The sequence below is a fragment of the Hoplias malabaricus genome, chromosome 12 (assembly GCF_029633855.1).
Source record: "Hoplias malabaricus isolate fHopMal1 chromosome 12, fHopMal1.hap1, whole genome shotgun sequence".
NCBI lineage: Eukaryota > Metazoa > Chordata > Actinopteri > Characiformes > Erythrinidae > Hoplias > Hoplias malabaricus.
The window spans coordinates 18,989,976-19,004,730 of record NC_089811.1 but is presented as its reverse complement, the minus strand read 5'-3'; the positions used below and the strand labels follow the sequence as shown (position 1 = coordinate 19,004,730).

At 44.0% G+C, this 14,755-nt stretch overlaps 1 protein-coding gene and 1 long non-coding RNA gene across 6 annotated transcripts in view; one reads left to right on the top strand and one right to left on the bottom strand.

The window, feature by feature from the left end:
- il1rapl1a (interleukin 1 receptor accessory protein-like 1a) overlaps nt 1-14,755 on the bottom strand; it is a 234,232-nt gene that overhangs the window by 114,503 nt on the left and 104,974 nt on the right. The gene's annotated exons all lie outside the window — the stretch shown is intronic.
- On the top strand, nt 4,185-5,403 carry LOC136710387 (uncharacterized). 2 transcript variants are annotated; one of them, XR_010804624.1, is made up of 3 exons: nt 4,185-4,310; nt 4,515-4,571; nt 4,840-5,403. It is a non-coding gene; the product is annotated as an uncharacterized lncRNA (long non-coding RNA). The 2 variants fall into 2 exon arrangements; XR_010804625.1 differs by having other exon boundaries at nt 4,273-4,378.

Below are 14,755 nucleotides of genomic sequence, written 5' to 3'. Positions count from 1 at the left end.
AATTATATGCTAATGTATTTAAATATTCATCATTTTGACTTATGTATTTGGTATTTTTTAGTATTTATGACATTGGGCATGATACATTTTTTATGCTCTCATCTTTCAATCCTTCTGCACTTTTTACACTTTTTTTAAGACTTGTATATGACCTCTGCTCTGACTGGCTGTGTGGATTCAAAATGCAGTTTGGGCTAAAAGCACTAGAACGTTATTGTCCCAATAAAAAAAAAAAAGAGGCCTGTAGGTTTTATATAGTTAATGGGTAGTGAAGTACACAATACGTTCAGAAATTTGCAGACACTTCTTTATAACACTATCACAATTTTTGTTCCCTGGTTATAACTGTTATATTTCAACTGCTCACGTAGAAACGTAATAAAAAAACACCAACATTTCTCATGAAATTTGATTTTGTGACATTGATGTATACTAGTTTGAGATTGATTAAGATAAAACACGAAACTGACTTGTGCCTGTGTTTTAATATAGAAACAATCAACAATTAATTCATTCATTCATTGTCTTAAACCTCTTATCCAGTTCAGGTTTGCTATAAAAGTATAAAACCATTCCTTATCACTGTATCTTCATTATCTATAACCGCTTACCCAATTCAGGGTCGCGGTGGGTCCAGAGCCTACCTGGAATCATTGGGCGCAAGGCGGGAATACACCCTGGAGGGGGCGCCAGTCCTTCACAGAGCAACACAGACACACACACATTCACTTACACACTCACACCTACGGACACTTTTGAGTCACCAATCCACCTACCAACGTGTGTTTTTAGACTGTGGGAGGAAACCGGAGCACCTGGAGGAAACCCACGTGGACACGGGGAGAACACACCAACTCCTCACAGACACCCGGAGTAGGAATCGAACCCACAACCTCCAGGTTCCTGGAGCTGTGTGACTGCGACACTACCTATTTTTATCACTGTAAAAATCTTATAATTTGTTTAATAATTTGGGCTGTGCCTATCTCCTGTATATGTGTCTGTAGGCAGCATCTTCTGATCCACTACATTTAGCTTGCCTACTATTTTATTTAAACAACTGTATGTGTAAAAGTACACCATGGCAGCACATGTCGACAAACTAGCACAAATGGTAAGAACATTGGCTGTCCCAGAGGCAATGAAAACATGGAAAATTTGGCCTTGGAGGCCCACCAAGAATAACAGCATTTTAAAGTACCCCAATCACTTCCCATCAACAAAGAACAGTATGCATTGCAAATTTACAAAGTTATGACAGTACTGAAAATCATTTTCACGAATCAGTGCCCAAATACAGTCTCCAATCATGTTCTCATTATACTGTCCTTAGTAACAGTGTTCAAAGTTCATTACACCTTTCTCCTCTGAATAAACTCTGATATTCTCTTTGAATTTATCAAGATGGGCATCAAGGATATGGCGTCTGAGTGACAGCCTGCATCCCATTGCAGCATAGTTCTTTATCAGAGTCTGAACCAGCTGTGCATAGTTTTCATCCTTGTGATTGCCTCGAAAGCCATAAACTCCAGCAGGCACGCCAAAGTATGCTTTGCAGGCTTCACACATCTTAGCAGATGCTTTCAGAGTACTTTTTCACTCGTCTTTATAAATTGGCCACATACATAGCAAAATGCGCCTGCCGAATGTATGCAACCTCTTGATGCCATCTAAATTAATTGTAGCTGTGTGCACAAGTTCACTTACTCAGCAGAACATCAAATGGAACGGTTAATATAATGGTTAATATTTTTTGCGAATATTTTAAAAAATAGATCAACTTCAAAATATCATTATACTGACCTCAAAAGCAAAGTTTATGGGGAATAATATTTTTTTTCTATTAATTTTAGGCACAAAGAATTAGGAAAACACACTTAACACATGGGAACAAAAAATATATGTAAAATTGTTACAGTACAGTACAGTACAGTACAGTGTAATTCATTCAGTCATTTTCTGTAGCCGTTTCATCCTCATCTGGGTTGTGGTAGCTTGGGAATCTACCCAGAATATTTAAGTGCAAGAAAAGAACAGCCAAGAAAGGGGACTAATCCATTGCAGACATGGGTGGACCTACAGCCCAGTTGGCAGTAACAAATTAAAAGAAACGTTATGGCCAATTTGACATTTATGAGTGTGAATCTCCAATGTCTGACTGTAGTGAATGCAGCACGAGATAACGTCATAGCAGCAAGAGACTGATTTGTTTGGAAAACTGAGTGGTGCAAAGCAAGTGAGCCAGGAGTCGAGAGGAAAGGAGACATGGGAGGAAAGAGGTAAAAACAGATTAACTTTCCGTTAAGAAATGAAATTTTAATAAAAGCACTGTGCTAGTATAGTTCTGATGCTGATTTTGAAATGATAAAAATCAGGTTGAAGAACGTTATTTCACTAATTATGGACGTAGTTAGACCTGTTTTAGTGGGACTCTAGTACCCCTGAAATGTCCTTTAGCCCCCCAAATCCTTTTCAACAACCGTTCTCTGTCTCCATAATAACAATGTAATGAAGCTTAGGTGCACTAGGACCTAGGGGAGCTTCTGCTGTTACTGTAACTGCATGCCCATTTGATGCTGTTGGCTGTTGGTCTGATATTTCTTGACAGAATACTGGAAATAATGTTTACAGGAAATAATGTTTCCAACCATAAACATAAATTTCAGAATCGTCACGTATTTTGACACTAAAATATACATTTCGATTTCTTCCATATTTATGAGGTCACACTGTTACCTCTCCCTCTCAGCAGGAGCAAGGGGCAGATTTTCCACGGCTCCTAAACAGAGATGGTGCTTTTCATTTGTCGTCACCTTTATTTAGCCAATCAGCAGCCAGAGTTATCTGTCCATCATTCAGTGCTTCAGCCAATGAATTCAGCGGCGCTGAGAGCAACACAGCTCTGTAGTAGTGTTCGATACCACCGATTTCCTTTCTGATCCGATAAAGTAAAATTCAGGCTGGTATTGGTGACACCACTCCAATACGATACTTTGTGCAAATACACATAATGTGTCTGGTAAATCTAAAAAAAAAAAAAAAAGGAGAGAATAAAAAATACAAGACATCAGAGTGATTTATTTAGGAAACCTTACTTGAATAAATCTAGGCCTGTGTGATATTATCTCAATTATACACATATTACTCCAAGCTGAACTCATGTAGCTAGTTGTTGAAGCATGTGTTCTGTTAATTATTTCATAATCATATTCATGAATTTGAACTACTACAACAGCAACAATGCTTAGCGCTGTTTTAAGCTCCACATCCCTCTGTACCTGAATAGCGCCTGCCTGCAGCACTGAAAGACTCCGGCAGAGATTCTGTTTTGTGGTTTGACCTGAGGTCTTTCACAAACTTTGTTGTGGTGCCACAACATCACAAACAGCATCTTGGCTATTTGTGGAGCTCCTTTTACACTCTGCCATCTACAGACTGAGTGACTGACTGAACCGTTCGCTGCTACACTTACGCATTACGCACTTACCTAGTCGGAATAAGAAGTAGTTCCCACCAACCACGTATTGTTTAGACAAGATCTCAATAGTTTAGTTACTTTCCACTGTGTTCCCGTTAATGATATACATTACCTCAAATGACTGTATGAAAAGTATCCATATTTTTATTTGAGAATCTATTTTAAACCATAATTGTATTAGATTTTGTATCAGTATCAATCCGCACATCACTACAGCTCTGCTTTCAGATAGAACTAATATTAGCACCGTGGCCTCAAGAAACTACGAATCAATGTAACTATTTATACATACAAATCACATTAGATAAAGGAACATGAAATAATTTGTCATTGTACAACGACAATGTGTCTTCCGCATTTAATACAGTTACAGAGAACACACACACTAGTGCGCTAGGGACTAGAAAATTTAATATAGATTAACAATAGCAATAACAAACTGCTTTTAGGTCCTTTACAACTTTATTACACATGGAAAAACATGGGAATTTCTTTTTTAATTAATCCGAGAATTTACATTTTCGTTTCGGCATAGCTGCTCCAGATGAGGGTGGGTACATGAGCGTTGCCAGACGTAAACAAGGACTAATGACGTGCATACTGACCAATTAAATGTTTGCAGAGAAAGTTATTGACCAATAACGGTAGCTCTACAGTCAGACCGTCCAATCAGAAAATTTTAGGCTACTTCACCACCAAACGGAGGAGGGGAGGGCGGGACTAGTTTGTGAACGAAACGCTTCCTGGATGTTTGTGAAATTCCGCCCGGACATTATTTTAAGTTTAAAAAAGAGGAAATGTCCGGGTAAAAGAGGACGTCTGGTCACCCTAGGTAAAGGAGTATTTGCAAAATACAAGGAAAGATTCTGCTTTGTCATAGTTCAAAAAGGCTACTGACAGGTGCTGACAGTCTTGATGGCAATTGGCTTAGTAAATGTCTGATAACAAATATGTTTTATCTGATTTACTACAGTCAAAAAGGATTTACAAGTGCATATTGGTCTCCCAGCCTCAGTGTTCCTTATTTTGATTTCAGAAAGTTGGCAACCCTACGCACAGTGTATGCAGGAATGGTGTAGTGGGCTTCCTGACAGTGAGTGTTATTTCAAGACAAAAATTAAGAAAGATTACATGTTAACATATTTTATTAACCACATTGAAAAGCCACTGATGCACTAGTTGAAATAGCATTATGCTAGCAGGGGAAACCTGATACACTGCAGTATAAATGGCAGACTGAATTGATGTTAATTAATGTTAGCTAGGTCTGACGTTAGTTTTGTGTCAAGTAGGCTATAAAAGTTAATATTGATTCAACGTCTGTCAAGGAAGACTTTGTAAAGTTACTTTGAATCTTACAGAAATGAAGAGGAAAGGTAGCATACATAGTTTATTTCTCAACAAAGAGAAAGGCAAGAGAAATAGAAAATGAACAACCAAGCAAGGTAAACTGTGAAGATGAAGTGGAAGGAGAGTGAGAAGGGAAGGATAAGGTGGAAGGAGAGAGAAAAAGAGGCATTTCACATGAAACCTCAAATGCATTGATTGCATGAGCTTAAGTTTGTTTGCAAGAGTTTGTAAATGGCAGCCCGTGCCCTTTTGTTGTGTGTACATAATATTTCTTATCATACTGTGATTAAATTCAGTATGTCTGCCATATGTTGCCACCCCTTGAAAATTCCTGCTCCCCCCACCTTCGCCACCCCATAAATATTTTTCTACATCCGCCCCTGATTGCAGGGTATCATTACACTCACCCAGACAAATTCACACAGCCAATCCATATAGCAACATGGGTTTTTGGACCAATGGGAGGAAACGTGAGCACCACACTCCTCAACGACAGTGACCTGAGGCAAGTTTCTAATCCAGGACAGCAGGACCCAGGAGCTCTGTGGCAGTGTCACTATCTGTAACACCACTGTAACAACACATTATTATAATTAACAATAAAAATAAAAAAATGTAAACATTTTAAAACTGTCTCTGTCCAGTATGCTATGCTTTCTCTCACTGCTCATAGCAGAGAAATTGTATCTGGACTTTTAAACAACAGAGAGAACTCCGAACATTGAAAAGCACAAACCAGGAAGAGGATATTGCACTATTCCTGTTCCAAAGGTGGACTTATTTTTGCTGTTTTGGACTGCTTAATGTGGAAAATCTCCAAATTTGGGAAATGGCTAACCACATCAAAGTAAACTGACAGAAAGTGCTACAAAACTAAACAACTTGAGTTACAAGTTAGTTTCTATGGTAATTCAAACAGTGAATATAAACCTAAATACAACCTAAACTTCAGCCATGTACAAACAAAAACTTCTTTTTTACCCCTCAAACATGCTGTTCCACCTTAGTTGGAACGCAGATGTTCTGAACATAAACAAACCAGAGAGAACAGCGTTTCCACACAATCATAGATGTCCCCTTTAAGACACCATGCCCCGTACCCTCACTAGCTAGAGGGGTATGAATCCCCAGAGCTTTGGAGCTGTGGGACAGTGTCCTATATTATGTTCTCATAGCTGAATGGCATCAAATGCTTACACATATGTTCCTACATAGTATAAAGCTTTCCCAGAAAAATCAATGGTATGGTATTTAGGTATTTATCTCTTGACGTTGCCCATCTTTCTCCTTGCACCCATTGTTAGACCATGCGTCAGTCAGGTTTTCCATCAATGCCAGGCTATTAAAAGATAAACTCAGTATTACATAAACAAAATAAACTGTCATGGACACACACACACGTAACTGTTAAGAGTAAGCTTACTGGCTGATATTTTGATTGCCCACCCACCATGAAATGGAGTTTTTTATTTTTTATATTTTTGCAGTATTCGACTCACACCAAGAGAAAGCTACTAATAAAATATAATCAATATATCATACGTAATCAAAAGTAATAAAATAATGTGTAAATCTTTAAAGGTACAAAAAATTCTTAAAGTATTTTTGTGCACTCTGAAAAGAAAGAAAAGAGAATGATTATTTAGATGAATAATCTATTATAATCTTGTTAGTCTTTTAAACAGTTCAAATCTCTCTCTCACAAACACACACACACAAATAAAGTACTGTGCAAAATCTTAGGCACCTTATTATTATAATCAGGGTCGCTGTGGGTCCAGATCCTATCTGGAATCATTAGACGCAAGGCAGGAACACACCCTGGAGGGGGCGCCAGTCCTTCACAGGGGGACACACCACTCCACCTACCAATATGTGTTTTGGGACTGTGGGAGGAAACCGGAGCACCCGGAGGAAACCCACATGGACACAGGGAAAACACACCAAACTCCTCATAGACAGTCACCTGGAGTGGGACATGAGCCCACAACCTCTAGGTCCCTGGAGCTGTGTGACTGCCACACTACCTGCTGCGCATGTAACTTTTATGTTATCTTCTCAAAAAGTATGGTGCTTGTATAAAACTGTAAATATCTACAATAAACACAAAAAGTACACATAAGTTTTTTTTCCCTAAAAAGTAGTAGATGTGTTGTGAGCAAGTTTTGGTTTCCAGATGTTCTCCAGCTGAATTTTTCAACAACACACTTAATTTAACATTGATATATATTTTCTCTAACCAGCTTTTTTGTGCATTCCACACTACACAGTTGTTTTTTTCTCCCTCCCAAGTTAATTCTATATGTATCAGAATGTATTCAATAAATAAACATATTAATTCTATGCATACCTAATTTTCTTCCATATTTATTCCAAAGAAAAACGTCTCCATATTTGAACACAGCACATTCACACATTGCGTGAAAATTTCACGATGAATTGACCATGTCACGCCTTCGTCCTGTCAGTTTGTTGTCCCCGCCATGTGCTTTATTTGCACATGGCTCTGTTTTGTTTATGTTCGAGTCTCCGCCTTTGTTCCGCCTCCTCGTCCGTGTCATGTGTTACCCGTCCTCGTTATCTGTCCAGGTGTGTCTCGTTTGTGTTGGTATTTAAGCTCTCTTGTCTCGTGTCCTGTTTGTCGTTCATTTCACATTCTCATTTATCCTTTCTCATGTCAGTCATGTTATCTGTCTGTCTCCGTAGTTTCTCTCGTCGTCGTTTCGCTCCCCAGTCTAGTCTGTCTAAGTGTTAGTTTAGTTTCATTTCGTGTTGTGTTGTAACTACTGTTTCCTGTCATTGTTTTGTTATTTCTTTCATTATAATTAAAATACCGTGTTTTAGCAAATGCGTCCGCCTCCGTCAGTCCGCTCCGTGAATCCTGACAGAATGAACGACCACATGGACGCAGCTAGCGCGGATTACTACCTCAAGGGGTGTGCCGTTCGCCGGACTCCATTCCGCACAGGCCCCAAAGATCCTGTGGGGGAGGCTTTGAAAGCGGCCTCGGAATGGAGTCGCCGGCTCCAGCTCCTGCCTGGCGCTGTTCCGGATCCTATAGCGGTGGAGTCGACTCGGGAATCGAGTCGTTGCGCCAGCGGGAGTCGAAAGAGTCGGCGGAAGACCCGTGCTGGAGTTCCCCCCTCGACGGAGGATTACCCCCTCAGGTCCGGGGAAATTTTTGGGGGGGCGTTAAGGGTAGGGGCTGTTAGCCTCACCTCCGTACCTCTGAGGCCTGAGGCTAACAGGGGCGCACCTCGAGGTGATCTAATGGGTGCGCCTGTGAAACCCCCTAAACCCTTTACAGCTCCAGCGCGAGCCCGGCGAGCAGCACAAACCCCTGTCCTCGAGAGCGCGGCACGCGCCTCTCCTGTCCTCGAGAGCGCGGCGCGCGGCTCTCCTGTCTTCGTGAGCGCGACGCGGGCCTCTCCTGCCTCCTTGGACGTCGTCGCAGGTCCCCCTGCCTCCTTGGACGTCGTCGCAGGTCCCCCTGCCTCCTTGGACGTCGTCGCAGGTCCCCCTGCCTCCTTGGACGTCGTCGCAGGTCCCCCTGCCTCCTTGGACGTCGTCGCAGGTCCCCCTGCCTCCTTGGACGTCGTCGCAGGTTCCCCTGCCTCCGTGGACGACGTCGCAGGTTCCCCTGCCTCCGTGGACGACGTCGCAGGTTCCCCTGCCTCCGTGGACGACGTCGCAGGTTCCCCTGCCTCCGTGGACGACGTCGCAGGTTCCCCTGCCTCCGTGGACGACGTCGCAGGGCTTCCTGTCCCCGTGATGGCGGCACCCGCCGCTCCAGTCCCCGTGATGGCGGCACCCGCCGCTCCAGTCCCCGTGATGGCGGCACCCGCCGCTCCAGTCCCCGTGATGGCGGCACCCGCCGCTCCAGTCCCCGTGATGGCGGCACCCGCCGCTCCAGTCCCCGTGATGGCGGCACCCGCCGCTCCAGTCCCCGTGATGGCGGCACCCGCCGCTCCAGTGTCTGTGATGGCGGTACCCGCCGCTCCTGTCCCCGTGACTATGGCGGCTCCCGCCGCTCCTGTCCCCGTGACTATGGCGGCTCCCGCCGCTCCTGTCCCCGTGACTATGGCGGCTCCCGCCGCTCCTGTCCCCGTGACTATGGCGGCTCCCGCCGCTCCTGTCCCCGTGACTATGGCGGCTCCCGCCGCTCCTGTCCCCGTGACTATGGCGGCTCCCGCCGCTCCTGTCCCCGTGACTATGGCGGCTCCCGCCGCTCCTGTCCCCGTGACTATGGCGGCTCCCGCCGCTCCTGTCCCCGTGACTATGGCGGCACCCGCCGCTCCAGTCCCCGTGATGGCGGCACCCGCCGCTCCAGTCCCCGTGATGGCGGCACCCGCCGCTCCAGTCCCCGTGATGGCGGCACCCGCCGCTCCAGTCCCCGTGATGGCGGCACCCGCCGCTCCAGTGTCTGTGATGGCGGCACCCGCCGCTCCAGTCCCCGTGATGGCGGCACCCGCCGCTCCAGTCCCCGTGATGGCGGCACCCGCCGCTCCAGTGTCTGTGATGGCGGCACCCGCCGCTCCTGTCCCCGTGACTATGGCGGCTCCCGCCGCTCCTGTCCCCGTGACTATGGCGGCTCCCGCCGCTCCTGTCCCCGTGACTATGGCGGCTCCCGCCTCTCCTGTCCCCGTGACTGTGGCTACGGCCTCTCCTGTCCCCGTGACTGTGGCTACGGCCTCTCCTGTCCCCGTGACTGTGGCTACGGCCTCTCCTGTCCCCGTGACTGTGGCTACGGCCTCTCCTGTACCCGTGACTGTGGCTACGGCCTCTCCTGTCCCCGTGACTGTGGCTACGGCCTCTCCTGTCCCCGTGACTGTGGCTACGGCCTCTCCTGTACCCGTGACTGTGGCTACGGCCTCTCCTGTACCCGTGACTGTGGCTACGGCCTCTCCTGTACCCGTGACTGTGGCTACGGCCTCTCCTGTACCCGTGACTGTGGCTACGGCCTCTCCTGTACCCGTGACTGTGGCTACGGCCGCTCCTGTCCCCGTGACTGTGGCTACGGCCTCCCCTGTCCATGTCCGTAGGTCGGCCCGAAGGACTTCAGGGCCGATCCCCAGAACTGTGCCCAGGCTGGTTCCTCAGACTGCCACACAGACATTAGCCAGTCCTGGGCACCCCCCTGTTACTTTGGTTCCATTGTCTGTCCCTGTCCTGGTTCTCGTCTCTGTCCTTGTCCCTGTACCCGTTTCTGCCTTTGTGTCTGTCCCGGTCCCTGTCACTGTGTTTGTGTCTGTCCCCCTGAATGTCTTGGTCCCTGTTCCCCTACCTAGTCCAGTCCAGTTTCCTGTGAGTCCTGTCCAGTTCCCTGTCAGCCCAGTCCAGTCTCTGTTTCAGACCCCTGTCCAGTCTCATGTCCAGTCCCCTATTAGTCCTGTCCAGTCCCCGTTTCAACCCTCTGTCCTGTCTCATGTCCAGTCTCCGTATCCGTCTAGTGTCATGTCACCTGTCCTGTCTTCTGTCCAGTCACATACCCCTGTCCAGTCTAATGTTCCTATCCTGTCCAGTGTCTTGTCACCAGTCTCTGCTCCCGTCCAGTCCCAGCACCCGGTCCTGTCATCAGTCCCGTCTCCATTCCAGTCCCCTGTTCATGTCCAGTCTTCTGTCCCCAAATGTGTCCAGTCTCCGTATCCGTCCCACGTTCAGTCCCCTGTCTTGTCTCCAGTCCAGTCTCCCGTCAATTCCCATGTGTCCACTCCTGTCCTGTCCAGTCCGTTCTCGTCTCTTGTGGCCCCCCTTTGTCAGTCTCCTGTCATGTCCCATGTCCCGTCTAGTATATTCGGTCCTGTCGTGTCCCCAGCTCCTGTGTCTGTTCCCGTCCTGTCCTGAGTCCTGTCACCCGTTGGTTTGTTGTCCTGTCTTGTTTTCCGTGCCCTCTCCTGTGCCAGCTCCTGGGGGGTTTAGGAGTACGCGCCCAGGAGTTGCGCGTTCTTGGGGGGGGCATCTGTCACGCCTTCGTCCTGTCAGTTTGTTGTCCCCGCCATGTGCTTTATTTGCACATGGCTCTGTTTTGTTTATGTTCGAGTCTCCGCCTTTGTTCCGCCTCCTCGTCCGTGTCATGTGTTACCCGTCCTCGTTATCTGTCCAGGTGTGTCTCGTTTGTGTTGGTATTTAAGCTCTCTTGTCTCGTGTCCTGTTTGTCGTTCATTTCACATTCTCATTTATCCTTTCTCATGTCAGTCATGTTATCTGTCTGTCTCCGTAGTTTCTCTCGTCGTCGTTTCGCTCCCCAGTCTAGTCTGTCTAAGTGTTAGTTTAGTTTCATTTCGTGTTGTGTTGTAACTACTGTTTCCTGTCATTGTTTTGTTATTTCTTTCATTATAATTAAAATACCGTGTTTTAGCAAATGCGTCCGCCTCCGTCAGTCCGCTCCGTGAATCCTGACAGACCAATAGAAATGCTCCAAACTACTTGGAATAAAATCTTTTTACTTCGATCTCCACTGAAAGTTAAGAAGGTTTTTGCTTCTATAAAATCATTATTTTTTGTGAGTGACAGTATATCAATGCAACATAAAGATAATATTTAACTAAACTAACTAACTAAAAATGATGCTTAACTACCTAAAAATACAAAATCTCAATGACATGGAAAGTAATGTGTGGCAGTTGATCTGAGATTGTGCTGTTAGAATTTGTAGTGATCAGATCTGGAAGCAGAAGCAGAATCAGAACTGATGTCACTCAGAGTTGCTGAGAAAACACTGACAACTGCCATCACCTCACAAAACAATAACCAGAACATTTCTAGAATTAAGCAGTATACACACCCGCATAACTGTTTCCTACTGTTCATCTACAGGCATCATTTCCTAACAGCCTTCTGAGCTCCAGCTCTGCTGCAGTGCCCTTGACCAAATTCACAAACCGCTAAATCAGGCTCTCTAATAACTTACCAATTCGGTTCAAATTAAGTGAAACCTGTTATAGAACAGCTTTGTCTGCCACAGAAGACAAAATGTCATTCATTTTCTCTCTCTCTCTCTCTCTCTCTCTCTCTCTCTCTCTCTCTCTCTCTGAATAGGCTTTTTTGGTTTATGAAGCATGCTCCTTTAATCTATACCTCAGCTTCTCATAAATCTTACTAAATACTGCTGCTTAGGTATAAACGCCACAGTACAGTCTTAGACATTAGCGCTAAAAAAAGGATGGTGACATAGCGTAACATTTTATGGCTTCTGCACATTCACAACATACTACTGAGACACAGTATGTACCTGACATCCAAACCAAACCAATGCAATTGAAATTAAAAGGTATACAGCATGTGCCTAATGTGCGCATAATAATTATGTGCATAATAAATCGAATAATGCACACCCAACACACATCTCCTAGAAATGTGAAACAGCAGTACTGCTTTTCCAAGCTGTCAAATCAATTACATCTAATATGGCAACTAATTAGTAGGCATTTCCGGCTTCTCTTCTCACACATAAGTGTACACACACACAGATAGATAGATAGATAGATAGAGAGAGAGAGAGAGAGAGAGAGAGAGGTTTATTTTCTGTGTAGAAAAATCTTTCTCATCTCATTACAGTGTTTACATTAAAGTCCTATATATAAGTAGCCACCATTTGCTACAGTAACTGTGTATACCCTTCTGGGAGGGCTTTACACTAAATGTACGTTACATGGCTATGAGGATTTGATTGTATTCAGCATTAGTGAAGTCAGGTATTATTGTTGGATGGTCAGTTATGGAGTGCAGATAAATGTCAATGCTCCACAGCATATTGGGCAACATAAAACATCCCAAACTATTGGTTTTCTACATGGATTGTGTTGTGAGTGCTCATAATAACTCCTGTTCCAGAAAATATTGCACCTTAATGTTGCTGAATACACTCATTGGATGAAGTGTCTACAGATGTTTTTTTTATTGTGTAATTACATATATTTAACCTCAAACTCTGTGATTAAAGAGAAAAAGATTTGTCCTACTTAGATAAATCATAAATATGGATTATTTTTATCTATTCTTTCAAAGTCAGAGCCATTTTTTCATGTGAGATTTTATGATAGCCTTTTTGTGGTGTTCCTACAAAGTGAGGGCATTTTGTCTTAAAAATATACAAAAACATATGCACACACACACACACTAACAAACACAACCCTCCCATGTTGTCTTGCATCTGAATTGCGTCAGTGTGCACAAAAAAAAAAAAAAAAAAAAAAAATTGTCTAAAATGTCACACAGGTGTCAAATTGTGACACGAGCGAACTCTGGGCATATCCCCTTGTGTCATTGCCTTAACAGATCTGTCTGTGGTGCCGAAATCCTGACTGAACACTGTCTGTGGTGCTGAGCAAAAACAAAACACAAACATGGAAATGCAGTTCATAAACACATATTAGTGAGCAAATGCTGACCCAGTAAAATGACTCAAATTTACACCCACAGTAACTCACAACCTCTGGACAGAGTGCCTACGGACAGATGAGGATGCACAGACTGGTGTATGCATGCACACCCACCCCTGCTCCCTCATACAGACACAGACACACACAAACACACACACACAAAATTAGCCACAGTTCCACAGGTCATAAGGATTAGCTATGTTGAGGCAACCCATGTGCTCTCCTGTCAGGTGTAATTTACATGGCAACCTGCTGCTACAGGAAACAGTGACCTTTAAATGATAAACAGAGAGAGAGTGAGAGAGAGAGAAACAGAAATGTGTATATGTTGCTTGTAGTAATGCTTTGACAACAAAGACATTTTGTCAGGTCAAGTAGAACGGAGAACAGAGAAAGACATAGAGTGACAGGGAGTTATATATATATATATATATATATATATATATATATATATATATATATATATATATATATATATATATATATATTTATTTATTTATTTTTTAGTGTGTGTGTGTGTGTGTGTGTGTATTTTCTTTGGTAGGGTCCATTTTCCATGCAGAGGATGGGTTCTCCCGACAGGAAAAAAGAATGTTGAATATAGAATGTTGCCTGAATGATGGTAAAACCTCCCTGGGGCATTATCTGGGCAATAAATAACAGAAACTAAATAGAATCAAGCTGTCCTGAACTCCACTGCTTCCCACCCTAACCCCCTCTGCATCTCTCTCTCTTTCTCTCTCTCTCACTCTCTCTTTGGTTTTGTAATGCTGGCATTCAGTCATTTACTCATATTTAGCAAATCCACCATAAGGGGCGCTATTCAGGGCTTCACATCAATGCCACTTTGTGTCCATGTTATTTCTAAGGGTTGACACACCAAGTCTTCTGTCGGCCATCATTAGGCCGTCATTAAGCATCTGTGGCTGACTGGTTTATACAGCACGTCTCAGGCTGTTGCTGTTAGTTGGCCACTGTCAGCTTCTTATCAAGCAGTGGTGAGACAGTCCTGTGACTGGTTGGCCAGCCCTATGAATCAGCGCACATAAATAGGAATAGCAGTAAACGCATGCAAACAACATTGCCAACAGAAGAATTATTTATTTATTCATTATTTACCACAGAGAGATTGCTGGCTGTAGGACTGAAATATTCATCATTTTTAATTAAAATCACTTTGAAAGGGTGCAATTTTCAAATTGCAAGATCAGCAATATTTATTACATCAACATTATTTTACAATGTCTTAAAAACACTGAATTTGGGAAGTTTCACTTAATAACACAATGCTTATAAAATGGCAGTCTTTATAAAATGGCAGAATTAAAAAAAAAAAGGGAAATAAATGTCCAGGAGCTTAATTTATGACAATAATCCCATTTCTGTCATAATCAACATAATGGTGTGGAAAATCACAAATAGATAATTCCTTTTTACAATAGGGGCAGGAAATGCCTAATGATTAGGGGTGGGGTTTATTGTGGGGCTATAACACACCCTAAATATCCTGTCCCCTGTATTTGTACACAAAAAGACATTCAATTTT